A 13,984-nucleotide genomic window follows, 5' to 3' on the forward strand; every position below is an offset into this window, starting at 1 on the left:
ACTGTTGAACACAAAAGGCAAGGCCATGCCTGGGTGGGCTTGAACCACCGACCTTTCAGTTAACAGCCAAACGCGCTAACCAATTGTGCCACAGAGACTGTGTACCACAAACACTGTGCACGCAGTTGCTGTTGAGTGATTTTATGGGGATGTATGTGTGTCTTTTGGAGGGAGGAAGTAAGTCTGCTCCAAGAAGTTTCAGCATGTAGTGTTGGTGGTATAATGATGTGGATAGCAGCCTACCAAGCGGTAGGCCTGGGTTCGATTCCTGGCCAATGTATGTGAGTTGGCTTTTGACATCCTGCAAATCCCTAAGCAAGCTAATTTTTCTCTTTGATATATTATAATGGTACATGCTAGGCTGGCTTCAGCATGTAGCATTGTAGTGTGTTGTGTTGGTGGTATAATGGTTAGGATAGCAACCTTCCACGTGGTAGGCTTGGGTTCGATTCCTGGCCAATGTATGTGAGTAGGCTTTTGACATCCTACAATTCCCTGGAAGACAAGCCCCTCATTCTCCCTCCGGGAGGAGGGAGGAAGGGAGGATTACACTTCCTGATGTAAAGCAGTGTAGGCCTGCAATCGAACATTCAATGAGATTTCTGACCTTAAAACACTGCTTTGTGTCAAATCCAGATTTTTTTTCTGGGACTTTTGATGTCTATTCCACTCAACCATGTCTCCCTCCAGGTATTAGACCCCTTGAAACCTCTTTTCCATCACCTTTGTGGCCAGCATAATTTTTTCTAATAATCTAAGTTCGCCTCTCCATTGAAGTCTATTGCGGTTCGCGAAAATTCCCGCAAACCAAACTTTCGCGGTAGGTTCGCGAACCTAAAATCGGAGGTTCGGGCCATCTCTATTAGAGGTATGGAAGGTCTCACTTACCAAGAACAGTTAGATAAACTGGGCTTATTTGGTCTGGAGGAACAATGTCTTAAGCCTCATACACAGGTGCCAACAATGTGCCCAACTATCTTCCAAACGTGTCTGTTGGAAGATAAGCTGGGCGTGTGTTTGGCTGGCAAACAACCAGATGTCCAACTGATAACAAGTTGTTTGCCAGATCCAACCGGTGGATCAATCTGTCCAACTATCATGCAGGTTGGAATGTGTGTACAAGTCAATGAACAATTTTGTTGTTTTTGAATGGGGTGCAGTTTGTCTTTTCAGGTAAACAACTTGCTGTGTGGTTGGTCATGTTGTGCAGTTGGTTGTGCATTAAGTTGTATGTGTGTATGGCTCTTTAGAGGTATCTAACATGTATAAATACATCAGGGGGCAATATAAAAGCTTGGCAGATGAGTGAATTGTTTTTGCGTAATGCTTGGTATACACTTGCAATGCAATTTTCAGCAATTTCCAACATGCCCAATCTGCTTTCCGATCAATTTTCCAATCAATTTTCCGTTTATTTCTATAGAAAATAAATCGGAAAATTGATTGGAAATCAGATCGGACATGTTGGAAATAGTCAATCTGACAGCAAATCTGTCCGAAAACTGCATCATGTGTATCTAGCATTAAGAAAGTCACCTTGTTTGATGTTAAATCTTTTTCTCAGCTGAACATTGATTGAGACAGGCTATTGTTTGTGAGATCAACATGGTCAGCAGTGCAGGTAGATTGGAAGTAAAGCAGTACAAAAGTGAGACTGAAGTGGTATTGTACTGCACTGAACAAAACTTGTTACTGTTATGTTACACATGATCATTGCTGAGATCTCTGTTCTTTAAAGGGGAACTTCAGCCTAAACAAGCATACTCTCATTAAGTTATGTTAGTTATGTTAATTAAAATAGATAGGCAATATAAACTTTTACCCACCCTGTTTTAAAAGAACAGGCAAATATTTGTGATTTCATGGGGGCAGCCATCTTTTTGGTTGAAAGGAGGTGACAGGGAGCATGAGACACAGTTCCAACTGTCCTGCGTCCTGATCACCCCTCCCAGCTGCGGGTGCTAGGCTTCAAATCTCAAATAAAAAAATAAATTAAAAAAATAAAAAGATTTACGCCAAGACAGCACACGAGAACAAAAACATCAGAAATCCCATAATGCTTTGCACAGCATCAGGGGAAAAATGCCTGGGCAGATTTATTTGATGAGGTGGAGCTAAGCTTCTGTGCAGCTAAAAATGAGGCTTGGGTAAGAAAAACAAAGCTCTGATGCTGTGAAACTGTTAAAGAAACACCAAGCCTTTTTTTAGTGAGTAGATTTTTAGTCTGGAGGCTCACTTTAAATAAACCAAGACCTCCCACGTTCACGCATGATTATGATCCCAATGATTGAAATACATTACCCACATTACCTACAGTTAGTGTTGGGCGAACACCTGGATGTTCGGGTTCGCGAACGTTCGCCGAACATGGCCGCGATGTTCGGGTGTTCGCGCCGAACTCCAAACATAATGGAAGTCAATGGGGACCCGAACTTTCGTACTTTGTAAAGCCTCCTTACATGCTACATACCCCAAATTTACAGGGTATGCGCACCTTGGGAGTGGGTACAAGAGGGAAAAAAATTTAGCAAAAAGAGCTCATAGTTTTTGAGAAAATCGATTTTAAAGTTTCAAAGGGAAAACTGTCTTTTAAATGCGGGAAATGTCTGTTTTCTTTGCACAGGTAGCATGCATTTTGCCGCCATGCAGTCATAAATGTAATAAAGATAAGAGGTTCCATAAACAGGGACCGGCAACGCTAACCCAGCAGCAGCACACGTGATGGAACAGGAGGAGGCGCAGGAGGAGAAGGCCACGCTTTCAGACACAACAACCCAGGCCTTGCATGAGGACAAGAAGCGTGCAGATAGCATGCATTTTGCCGCCATGCAGTCATAAATGTAATAAAGATAAGAGGTTCCTTAAACAGGGACCGGCAACGCTAACCCAGCAGCAGCACACGTGATGGAACAGGAGGAGGCGCAGGAGGAGAAGGCCACGCTTTCAGACACGACAACCCAGGCCTTGCATGAGGACAAGAAGCGTGCGGATAGCATGCATTTTGCCGCCATGCAGTCATAAATGTAATAAAGATAAGAGGTTCCATAAACAGGGACCGGCAACGCTAACCCAGCAGCAGCACACGTGATGGAACAGGAGGAGGCGCAGGAGGAGAAGGCCACGCTTTCAGACACAACAACCCAGGCCTTGCATGAGGACAAGAAGCGTGTGGATAGCATGCTTTTTACCGCCATGCAGTCATAAATGTAATACAGATAAGAGGTTCAATAAACAGGGACCGGAAACGCTAACCCATCACAGATGGTCATTGTTCATGTTACTTGGTTGGGGTCCAGGAGTGTTGCATAGTCGTTTCCAATCCAGGATTGATTCATTTTAATTTGAGTCAGACGGTCTGCATTTTCTGTGGAGAGGCGGATACGCCGATCTTTGACGATGCCTCCAGCAGCACTGAAACAGCGTTCCGACATAACGCTGGCTGCCGGGCAAGCCAGCACCTCTATTGCGTACATTGCCAGTTCGTGCCAGGTGTCTAGCTTCGATACCCAATAGTTGAAGGGTGCAGATGGATTGTTCAACACAGCTACGCCATCTGACATGTAGTCCTTGACCATCTTTTCCAGGCGATCGGTGTTGGAGGTGGATCTGCACGCTTGCTGTTCTGTGGGCTGCTGCATGGGTGTCAGAAAATTTTCCCACTCCAAGCACACTGCCGATACCATTCCCTTTTGGGCACTAGCTGCGGCTTGTGTTGTTTGTTGCCGTCCTGGTCGTCCTGGGTTTGCGGAAGTCAGTCTGTCGGCGTACAACTGGCTAGAGGAGGGGGAGGATGTCAATCTCCTCTCTAAAGTCTCCACAAGGGCCTGCTGGTATTCTTCCATTTTGACCTGTCTGACTCTTTCTTCAAGCAGTTTTGGAACATTGTGTTTGTACCGTGGATCCAGAAGGGTATAAACCCAGTAATTGGTGTTGTCCAGAATGCGCACAATGCGTGGGTCGCGTTCAATGCAGTCTAGCATGAATTGAGCCATGTGTGCCAGAGTCCTGCCAGAATCCTCATCATCTTCTTGTGAGCGTTGTGATAGCTGTTGTGATGCATCATAGTCGTCACCTTCTTCCTTGTCTGCTTCTGCTGACCATTCGCGCTGAATTGTGGAAGTCCAACATGCACCGCTCTGGCCCTCGTCAGTGGTGGCATGAAATTCCTGCTCCAACTCCAGCTGTTCCTCCTCCTCTTCTTCGTCATAGCTGCTGGGGCCAGCGTTTCCTGAGGCGGATGGCCTGATGTTGGTACCATCACGCTGATCGTTTTCTCCTTCAGATTCCCCCCAGTTGCATCATGACAGCTGTTTCCTTGATTTTCAACATTGACTTCTTCAGTAAACACAGCAGTGGTATGGTAATGCTGACTGAAGAGTTGTCACTGCTCACAAGCAACGTGGATTGCTCAAAATTTTGGAGGACTTGGCAGAGGTCCAACATGTTGGCCCAATCGGATCCACAGAAGCTTGGCAGCTGTCCGGATGCGCCTCGGTACTGCGCCGTCATGTACTGGACCACTGCACTCTTCTGCTCGCAAAAGCGGGCTAGCATGTGCAGCATAGAATTCCAGCGCGTAGGGACATCACACAGCAAGCGATGGTGGGGGAGATTGAAGCGCTCCTGCATCTTGGCGAGTGCCCCCGAAGCAGTACTGGAATTTCTACAATGTTTGGCCACTCGTCGCACCTTCAACAGAAGATCGGCCACGCCTGGGTATGTCCTCAGGAACCGCTGAACTACTAGGTTCATCACGTGCGCCAGGCAAGGGATGTGTGTCAGCTTAGCCAACCTTAAAGCGCGAATGAGATACTCCCATTATCACACACAACCATGCCCGGTTTCAGGTCCAGCGGTGCCAGCCACAAATCCGTCTGTTCCTTTATTCCCCTCCAAATTTCCTCCCCTTTGTGCTGCTTATCCCCAAGGCAGATCAGCTTCAGCAACGCTTGCTGACGCATGCCAACAGCTGTGCTGCACTGCTTCCACGATCCTACTGCTGCTGGGTTAGCGTTTCCGGATGAGGTACAGCTTTGAGATGCGTTGGAGGAGGAGGAGTCAGAGAGGTAGGTGCTGCTGTAGTGAAAAAGAAAACAGGAGCGCACCGCTGGTGCAATAAACCTTTTTACTTCAATAACACGCAATAAAAAGTTACACTCACAGTGTATCGTAGTACAAATGCTCCGCCCACCGCTCTCGACTCCTCCGCTAACAACCACGCTCCCTGCTGCTCTGGCCAAGCACGGGTGACAGGAAGCGATTGCCGGCAGGCTGTACAGGCGCATTTGTACTACGATACACTGTGAGTGTAACTTTTATTGCGTGTTATTGAAGTAAAAAGGTTTATTGCACCAGCGGTGCGCTCCTGTTTTCTTTTTCACTTTTGCACAGATACGCTGGCACCACTCAGCATTTGGAGCAGCACCCTGTATGCAAACCTAACAGTTGAAGATAGCGCAGGGATTGTTCTTCTGTCTTGCTAAAGGTAGGTGCTGCTGTTGTTATCCAGTGGGAGGGACGGCGGTGCAGCTGTTTGCGGCGTGGGCAACACCCGCGCCGTAGCAGGTGAGGAATCGCTGCCAGGCTCCACAAGGTTCACCCAGTGCGCGGTAAGGGAGATGTATCGACCCTGGCCGAACACACTCGTCCAGGTGTCAGTGGTGAGGTGAACCTTGCAGGCAACGGCATTCTTCAAGCTTCGGGTTATTTTGCTGACCACGTGCTCATGCAACTCAGGCACTGCAGAGCACGCAAAGTGGTAGCGGCTGGGAACCACGTAACGTGGGATGGCCACTGACATCATGCCCTAGAAGCTGTTTGTCTCCACCACTCGTTATGGCAGCATTTCGCAGGCCAGAAGCTTGGCTATGTTGGCTGTTAGTGCCACGGCCCGGGGGTCATATGCTGGCAATTTCCTCTTGCGCTCAAACATCTCAGAGACAGACAACTGAACCGTAGGGCTGCACACTGAAGGGCTGTTGGTTGTTGTGTTTGATGAAGACTGAGAGACCTCAAGAGCACTATTCCGGAAAGTGACAGTGTCAGCGTCGTCTGATGTTTGTGAATGTTGTTGTGAACCACGCAATGGCTGGGCTACTGCTGCTGCTGAGGAGGGTCTGGTGGTGAGTCTGGTGACCCCAAGGGAGGCAGTGTTGCTGGTACCCTGTCCTGGCGCCCACAGAGTGGGATGTTTGGATACCATGTGGCGGGTCATGCTGGAGGTGGAGAGGTTGTTAATATTTTTCCCCCTGCTCAGGTGGGTCTTGCACACCTTGCAAATCACCATGGTACCATCCTCACTGCAGTCTTCAAAGAAAGGCCAGACTTTGGAGCACCTGCCTTGCTGGCGATTTCTGTTTGCGCCTCTTTTGCGTCTCACTTGAACTTCCACGCTTGTGGTGCCTGAAATTTTGCACCGCCTACCTTGTGGCACAAGGCGAACTCGTGCAGCAGTGGGTTCTTCAACAGACTCATCTGTGCTGCTGCTACGACGGCGATGTTCTCCTTCACATATAAAATCTGGATCTCTGTCAACATTGTCCATACCCTCCTCCTCTTCCATCTCCTCAAACTCGTCATATGTGATTGTGGGCCGCCGCCGTGGAGTAGAGCTCCCCAGAACAACCTCTGCGCAGCTCACTCCATCGTCTTCCAGATCTTCTCGGCTGACCTCCTGCAATTGAAACCCCTCCTGCCCAACTTGCTCTGGGATTTGGGTTTCAAAGTCCTCAGACTCGCCTTGCATTTTAGTGCGCGGTGCATTTCCCACAGTAAATGGTTGTGAATCCGGGCACAAAATTTCTGGCTGTTCCATTGACCTTTGAAAGGTGGAAGTTTTTTGGGCTGGGAATAGCTCCTGCGAATACCCCATTGTGTCCTGAGGAAATTCTTCGGACTGGTTATTTGGCAGTTGTGTGCGTGGTGTCGCTGCCGGTTTTGTCAGCTTTGTGCCCACTGGCTCCTTGTAACTGGCTGAGGACTCGGACCTCGTGCGTGATGTGCTGGTGCTGCTTAACCCACTGCTGGACGCTTGAGAGGTCATCCAATTAATTATCTGGTGCTGTTCTTTTGGATTTGTGAGGGTTGATTTCCTGGACAACATGGGCGGTATTGAGTGGGTTTTCTTCGGTGCTCCACTGTGGCCTGTACGTGAACCGTCAGGGGAAACACCTCTTCCCTTGCCCCTCCCTCTTTCACAGGATTTCTTCTTCATTTCACTTATCCTTAAAGTACACGCTGACTGGCAGCAGTACAGTGGCAGTACAGAAATGCTATACAGTGGCGGGTGAGCGGTGTACTACTGTTCCCAGCAGCGACACAGAGCACAATGCTATACAGTGGTGGGTGGGTGAGTGGTGTACTACTGTTCCCAGCAGAGACACAGAGTGGCAGTAAACACAATGCTATACAGTGGTTGCTGAACGGTGTACTACTGTTCCCAGCAGCGACACAGAGCACAATGCTATACAGTGGTGGGTGAGCGGTGTACTACTGTTCCCAGCAGAGACACAGAGTGGCAGTAAACACAATGCTATACAGTGGTGGCTGAGCGGTGTACTACTGTTCCCAGCAGCGACACAGAGCACAATGGTATACAGTGGTGGGTGAGTGGTGTACTACTGTTCCCAGCAGCGATACAGAGCACAATGCTATACAGTGGTGGGTGAGTGGTGTACTACTGTTCCCAGCAGCGATACAGAGCACAATGCTATACAGTGGTGGGTGAGCGGTGTACTACTGTTCCCAGCAGAGACACAGTGGCAGTAAACACAATGCTATATAGTGTGGGTGAGCGGTGTACTACTGTTCCCAGCAGCGACACAGAGCACAATGGTATACAGTGGTGGGTGAGTGGTGTACTACTGTTCCCAGCAGCGATACAGAGCACAATGCTATACAGTTGTGGGTGAGCGGTGTACTACTGTTCCCAGCAGAGACACAGAGTGGCAGTAAACACAATGCTATATAGTGTGGCTGAGCGGTGTACTACTGTTCCCAGCAGCGACACAGAGCACAATGCTATACAGTGGTGGGTGAGCGGTGTACTACTGTTCCCAGCAGAGACACAGAGTGGCAGTAAACACAATGCTATATAGTGTGGGTGAGCGGTGTACTACTGTTCCCAGCAGCGACACAGAGCACAATGCTATACAGGGTGAGCGGTGTACTACTGTTCCCAGCAGAGAGACACAGAGTGGCAGTAAACAATGCTATATAGTGTGGGTGAGCGGTGTACTACTATTCCCAGCAGCGACACAATGACCGGGGGACCCTGGCTAGCCTGGCTGGAGAGAGAACTACCCTGCCTGCCTACCCAAAGCTAAACGCACGGAGAAATGACGTGGATCGGGTATTTATTTACCCGAACCACGTGACCCGTTCGGCCAATCAGAGCGCGTTCGGGTTCGAACCACGTGACCCATTCGGCCAATCACAGCGCTAGCCGAACGTTCGGGTATTGTTCGGCCATGCGCTCTTAGTTTGGCCATATGGCCGAACAGTTTGGCCGAACACCATCAGGTGTTCGAACAGGGTGATGTTCTGCAGAACCCGAACAGTGGCGAACACTGTTCGCCCAACACTACCTACAATGTAGGACAGGTGAGCACAGGGACCAGTAAATGGTACCATTTTCTTTATCCTCTGCATAGTCTCCCCACGTGAGACTGGGTATTGTCTTGTACCAAAAGCCTCTGCACCACCATAGGTTCTGACAATGGGTCCAAAGATTTCATCCCGTTACCTAATGAAATGCAAGAGGGCATTGACTAGCCTGCAGAGGTCTGTGGCGGAAATGCAAAGTGCACGGAAGTGTATTTAAAAAATACACTTTCGCACATGCGTGCCACAACACCGACATGAAAACCATTTTAAAAAACCTGCATCACCATAAACTTAGATGACTTCCGGTCAGCCGCATGTCGCCATGTGGCTGCTCTTGTGGTAGATGCCACTTCCGGCATATTGTATCGCATCCAGTGTGGAGCTCTTTGGCTGTGGTATGGATAGTAGCTTTGGAGGAGAGGGGTAGGCTTTGCTGCATGTCTCTTCCAGAGCCCCCATATTATAGACCATGCAGGTTGTTATAGGCCAGTGCACAAAATCACACATGGTCCAGGTTACGAATTCTGGCTATATCAGCCTGCATGGATGACGAGAGATGAAAGAGGCTTGGGAGGGAAAACCCCATGCTGTCCGCTTTCTTCGATTTTCAAAACAATTATAAAAACACATTGGTATTAAGCATACTGCGGCATTCTGTCATTTAACTGCGTGTAAAAAAGATTTTTTCTTTTGTAATTTTGAAATTTATTTTCTCAATGACTGCATTTTTTAAGTATTTACTTGTTCCCACTATTCTTCCTAGCATACCTAACAAATTTGGTGATTATAGCTTCCCTTCCCTGCAGGACCTTTACCCTAGCAAGTACAGAAAGAGAGAAGCTAAGATTGCCAGAGGTTGCAACCGTATCAGGGGCCTAGGGCCAGAGGGGCCCTGAGGGGCCCTCCCTCAACCAGAGTATTAGCTCTTTATTGGTTAGGTGCTAATAATAATCATTCTATAAATACTTTGAATAGTGGTAAGCGTTAACAAACTGTTCCCCATCCCCTTCTTGCACCTCTGACACTGTAGTTGCCATTGGCAGGTTTTGGTGCGCCATATCAATTGTTATGTACAGAATGCTTGGGGGACCCGGCAAAAACTTGCATCAGGGCCCACAGCTCCTTAACTATGCCACGGCACACAAGTTGCATATGTGAGCATTTAATAATCTCAGATGAGGCAGATAATGTCCACAGGCTGACAATAAATAGGATTGTTTATAGTGGGAACAACCAGATGCAAACAGGTCTATCAGCCCAGTCCTTAGATCCAGTTCCACATACACACAAAGACACGGGAATTTAACCAAAGGGGATACAATTTTACTTGTTATTGCAGGAATTGTAACTGAATACATAGCACTGCCTGGCGTAATGTTTCTGGCTCCTGTCCTTTATCAAACATTTCATGAAATGGAAGGAGCATGAGATGTCACACCAGGCTTGCCTGTGTTTTCTGCTGCAATTCATGCAATTAAAAGGGAAAATGTATTCCATTTGATTTAACTCGGGTGTTTCTGTGTGTATATATTTAATAATGTCTCTTCACCAACATAGTGTTGACAATTCATGAAATGTTCACTAATAAGTTGTTTGTGGCATTTAAAAAAAGATATATCATCATCTTATCTTTTTAAAGGGACTCAGAGCAGTGTAGAAACTATGGAAAGATTCATATCATTTTAAAGCTCTCTTTCTCCTCTTTCCAATGATATATAAACCACCACCCTACGCCTTTTAGTTTTCGCTATTTTCGCGATCGAAATTGCCGCGGCCGCGACTTCGATCACGAAAATAGAGAAAACTAAAAGGCGTAGGGCGACGATTTAGGTGTCGCCACAAAGAGGAGAAAGAGCGCTTTAAAATGATATACATCTTTCCATAGTTACATTGTATTACACAGGGCGACTTTTTCTGCTGAATGGAGCTGCAGACTTTGAAAAAAGTCGCCCTGTGTAATACAATATAACGATGCAAAGATGGATATCATTTTAAAGCTCTCTTTCTCCTCTTTCTGGCGACACCTACATCGTCGCCCTACGCCTTTTAGTTTTCTCTATTTTCGCGATCAAAGCCACGGCAATTTCGATCGCGAAAATAGCGAAAACTAAATGGCGTAGGGCGGTGCTTTACATATCATTGGAAAGAGGAGAAAGAGAGCTTTAAAATGATATGCATCTTCCCAAAGTTTCTGTACTGCTCGGAGTCCCTTTAAGTACAGTATTTGCTATTTAATAATTTTTGCATTTTTTTATATTTCCACTATACTGTAGTTCCCTTTTAAGATAACATAAAATAAACAGTTGATTAAGGAGGACATGTTCACTGTAAAACCTTAACCAATTTTCTTTCATAAATTAACATTTTAAAAACTACTGACCGCTTTCAGATAAGAATTTGTATTACTTATTAACCGCAGGCAAACACTTGTGAATTGAAACCAATGTTTTTAGTTTCAAAAAGGTTTTACTGACAGAAAAGTCAAATTTTACAAACATTGTAAACATATAATTACCCCTGTGGAGAAAACATAAATATTGCATGAATACCACACAATATAAAAGCAATGATCTTCTAAAAAAGCAGGAATCATGGAAACAGTAAATTCACAAATATTGGTCACATTGATGCCACGGAATGAGTCTGTGTAGATGAGGAACAACATAAAAAAAAAAAGCGTAAAGGCACTTACGGAGTAAGGATTAAAGGTCAAAAATCTGGGTTATCGGAATATGTAAACCAAGCCTGCCAGGTTTCTCTTAATATTTCCATGGTATCATTAAAGTGAACCTCCGGACTAAAAATCTACTCAGCAGAACTGAAAAGGCTTGGTGTTTCTTTAACAGTTTCACAGCATCAGAACTTTGTTTTTCTTACCAATGCATCATTTTTAGCTGCATTTTTAGCTAAGCTCCACCCATCAAAGAAAACTGCCCAGGCTTTTTTCCCTGATGCTGTGCAAAGCATGATGGGCTTTCCTATGTTGTTTTTCATGTTGCCTAGCAACTGGGAGGGGTGATCAGCAAACAGGACAGTTGGAACTGTGTCTGTCTATTTTAATTAACATAACTAATGTAACTTAATGACAGTATGTTTGTTTAGGGTGAAGTTCCTCTTTAACTATGGCGATCAATCTCTCAGAAATGAGGATGTCAGTGATTGTGGTTTTTGTCAGTTCAACCGATCATACCAGGAATTGCCACTGTCTAGCTATATGTAGTCTAGCAGCCTTGGCTATATGTTAGGCTAGCTGGTGGTGCAGATACTTCCACCCCCATGGCTTATCACCTAATAGAAGCATTTATTGATCAGGGTGACAGTGTTCTCAAGAACAGTAATGAGGGCCACAATTTCTGACCAATACTTCAGGACAGAACCACTACATGTGAGAGCATGTTCCATCCTGACAACATTATCTAAAGCAATACCTACAACTGCTACCACCAGTCTTATGTAATTTATCAGGCACAAGATAGGCACGATGAAAGAATATGTGAAGGTCCCTATACCTACCTACCTATGTGAAGGCCCCTATACCTACCTACCTACGTGAAGGCCTCTATACCTACCTTCCTACCTATGTGAAGGCCCCATATACCTACCTACCCTCCTACCTACCTACGTGAAGGCCAATATACCTACCTAAATACCTATACTAAAGGCCCATATACCCTGCTACCTATACTAAAGGCCCATATACCCTGCTACCTATACTGAAGACCCCTATACCTACCTACCTATACTGAAGGCACATGTACCTTGCTACCTATACTGAAGGTCCCTATACCCTGCTACCTATACTGAAGGCCCCTATACCCTGCTACCTATACTGAAGGCACATATACCCTGCTACCTATGCTGAAGGTCCCTATACCCTGCTACCTATACTGAAGGCACATATACCTTGCTACCTATACTGAAGGTCTCTATACCTTACTACCTATACTGAAGGCCCCTATACCTTGCTACCTATACTGAAGGCACACGTACCTTGCTACCTATACTGAAGGCCTCTATACCTTGCTACCTATACTGAAGGCCCCTATACCCTGCTACCTATACTGAAGGCACATATACCTTGCTACCTATACTGAAGGTCTCTATACCTTACTACGTATACTGAAGGCCCCTATACCCTGCTACCTATACTGAAGACCCCTATACCTACCTACCTATACTGAAGGCCTCTATACCATGCTACCTATACTGAAGGCCCATATACCCTGCTACCTATACTGAAAGCTACCTATATTGAAGGCACATATTCCTAGCTAGCTATACTGAAGGCACCGTTACCTAGCTACCTATACTGTGGGTGCCTATACTGCGGGCAATTATACTACGGATCACACAATTCTTATGTGCAGGATTGGTTAGATTCGTGATTCGAGAAACTTTTTAGATTCGGATTCGAAGAAATTGTGGATTTGTCCCATCCCTACTTTTTAGTCGGTATGAAAGCCTTCCATAATCCATTTTAGGACTTGCATCAATAACATTACATTTTAGGTAATATTTATGCAGTACCAAGTACCAAAAGTTCAAATGCACTTTAGCAGTATGATAATAGGGATGTCTGCTCTCATTTAAATGCTAAGTAATTTTTTTCTTAGCCTCCGTTTCCTTTACATGTGACAGGCTGCTTTTGTTCAGCACGTGAAAAATGCATTAGATGTGTCAGGCTATGAAAACAATGGGCCCTTTATTTTTGTTCATGGAAAAAAACTGTCAGCACGTTGTTTTTCTGAACACTGGTGTGTATTAGACCTATGTACCACATGTGCAGCTGTGGAAGACGTAAACTAACACACAAAAAGAGTCGCCCCTAAAAGCATTCTAGTGAAATTGGGCCCTTAGTTAAATTGTGCATTGACCCTATGATATTTTGTTTTTCAAGACTTTTTTACAGAACTACGTTGCAAAAAGATTCAATGTAGCTTCCTTCAAAATGCTGGATAAAAAAAAAACTAACCTATATTTAGAGGAGAATGGATGTATGGACAGAGTTGTCTGTCCCCTTCTGTAATTGTTATAAGTATTTGGCCCACACTCCTAAAATAATTTTTAAAATAACAGAGTTACCAGGCAAATAGGATGAATGACATCAATGCACTATTACACTTGAACAAAATCAACAAAACATATGCCCTATGAACAGGAGCGTGGGAATTATTTTGCTACCTTCAGTGTCTGTGGGAAACTGGATGACAGAAGTGAATATGCTGATGTCAGGCTCCCTATTGAACCTTGCAGAACCAGACCATAATGGGAGAGCACCTTTCACCTGGATAAGATACCAACCTACTAGACCGACCTAGTCGAAAACTAAACAGATGACAACCCTAGGATGCAAGTCTAAATAATTGGTAACATTCACTGC

At 45.7% G+C, this 13,984-nt stretch overlaps 1 protein-coding gene across 5 annotated transcripts in view; it reads left to right on the forward strand.

Moving 5' to 3' along the window:
- RASSF4 (Ras association domain family member 4) overlaps nucleotides 1-13,984 on the forward strand; it is a 395,766-nt gene that overhangs the window by 221,778 nt on the left and 160,004 nt on the right. The window lies entirely within an intron of this gene.

This window comes from Hyperolius riggenbachi, chromosome 10, assembly GCF_040937935.1.
Source record: "Hyperolius riggenbachi isolate aHypRig1 chromosome 10, aHypRig1.pri, whole genome shotgun sequence".
In the NCBI taxonomy this organism is placed as follows: domain Eukaryota; kingdom Metazoa; phylum Chordata; class Amphibia; order Anura; family Hyperoliidae; genus Hyperolius; species Hyperolius riggenbachi.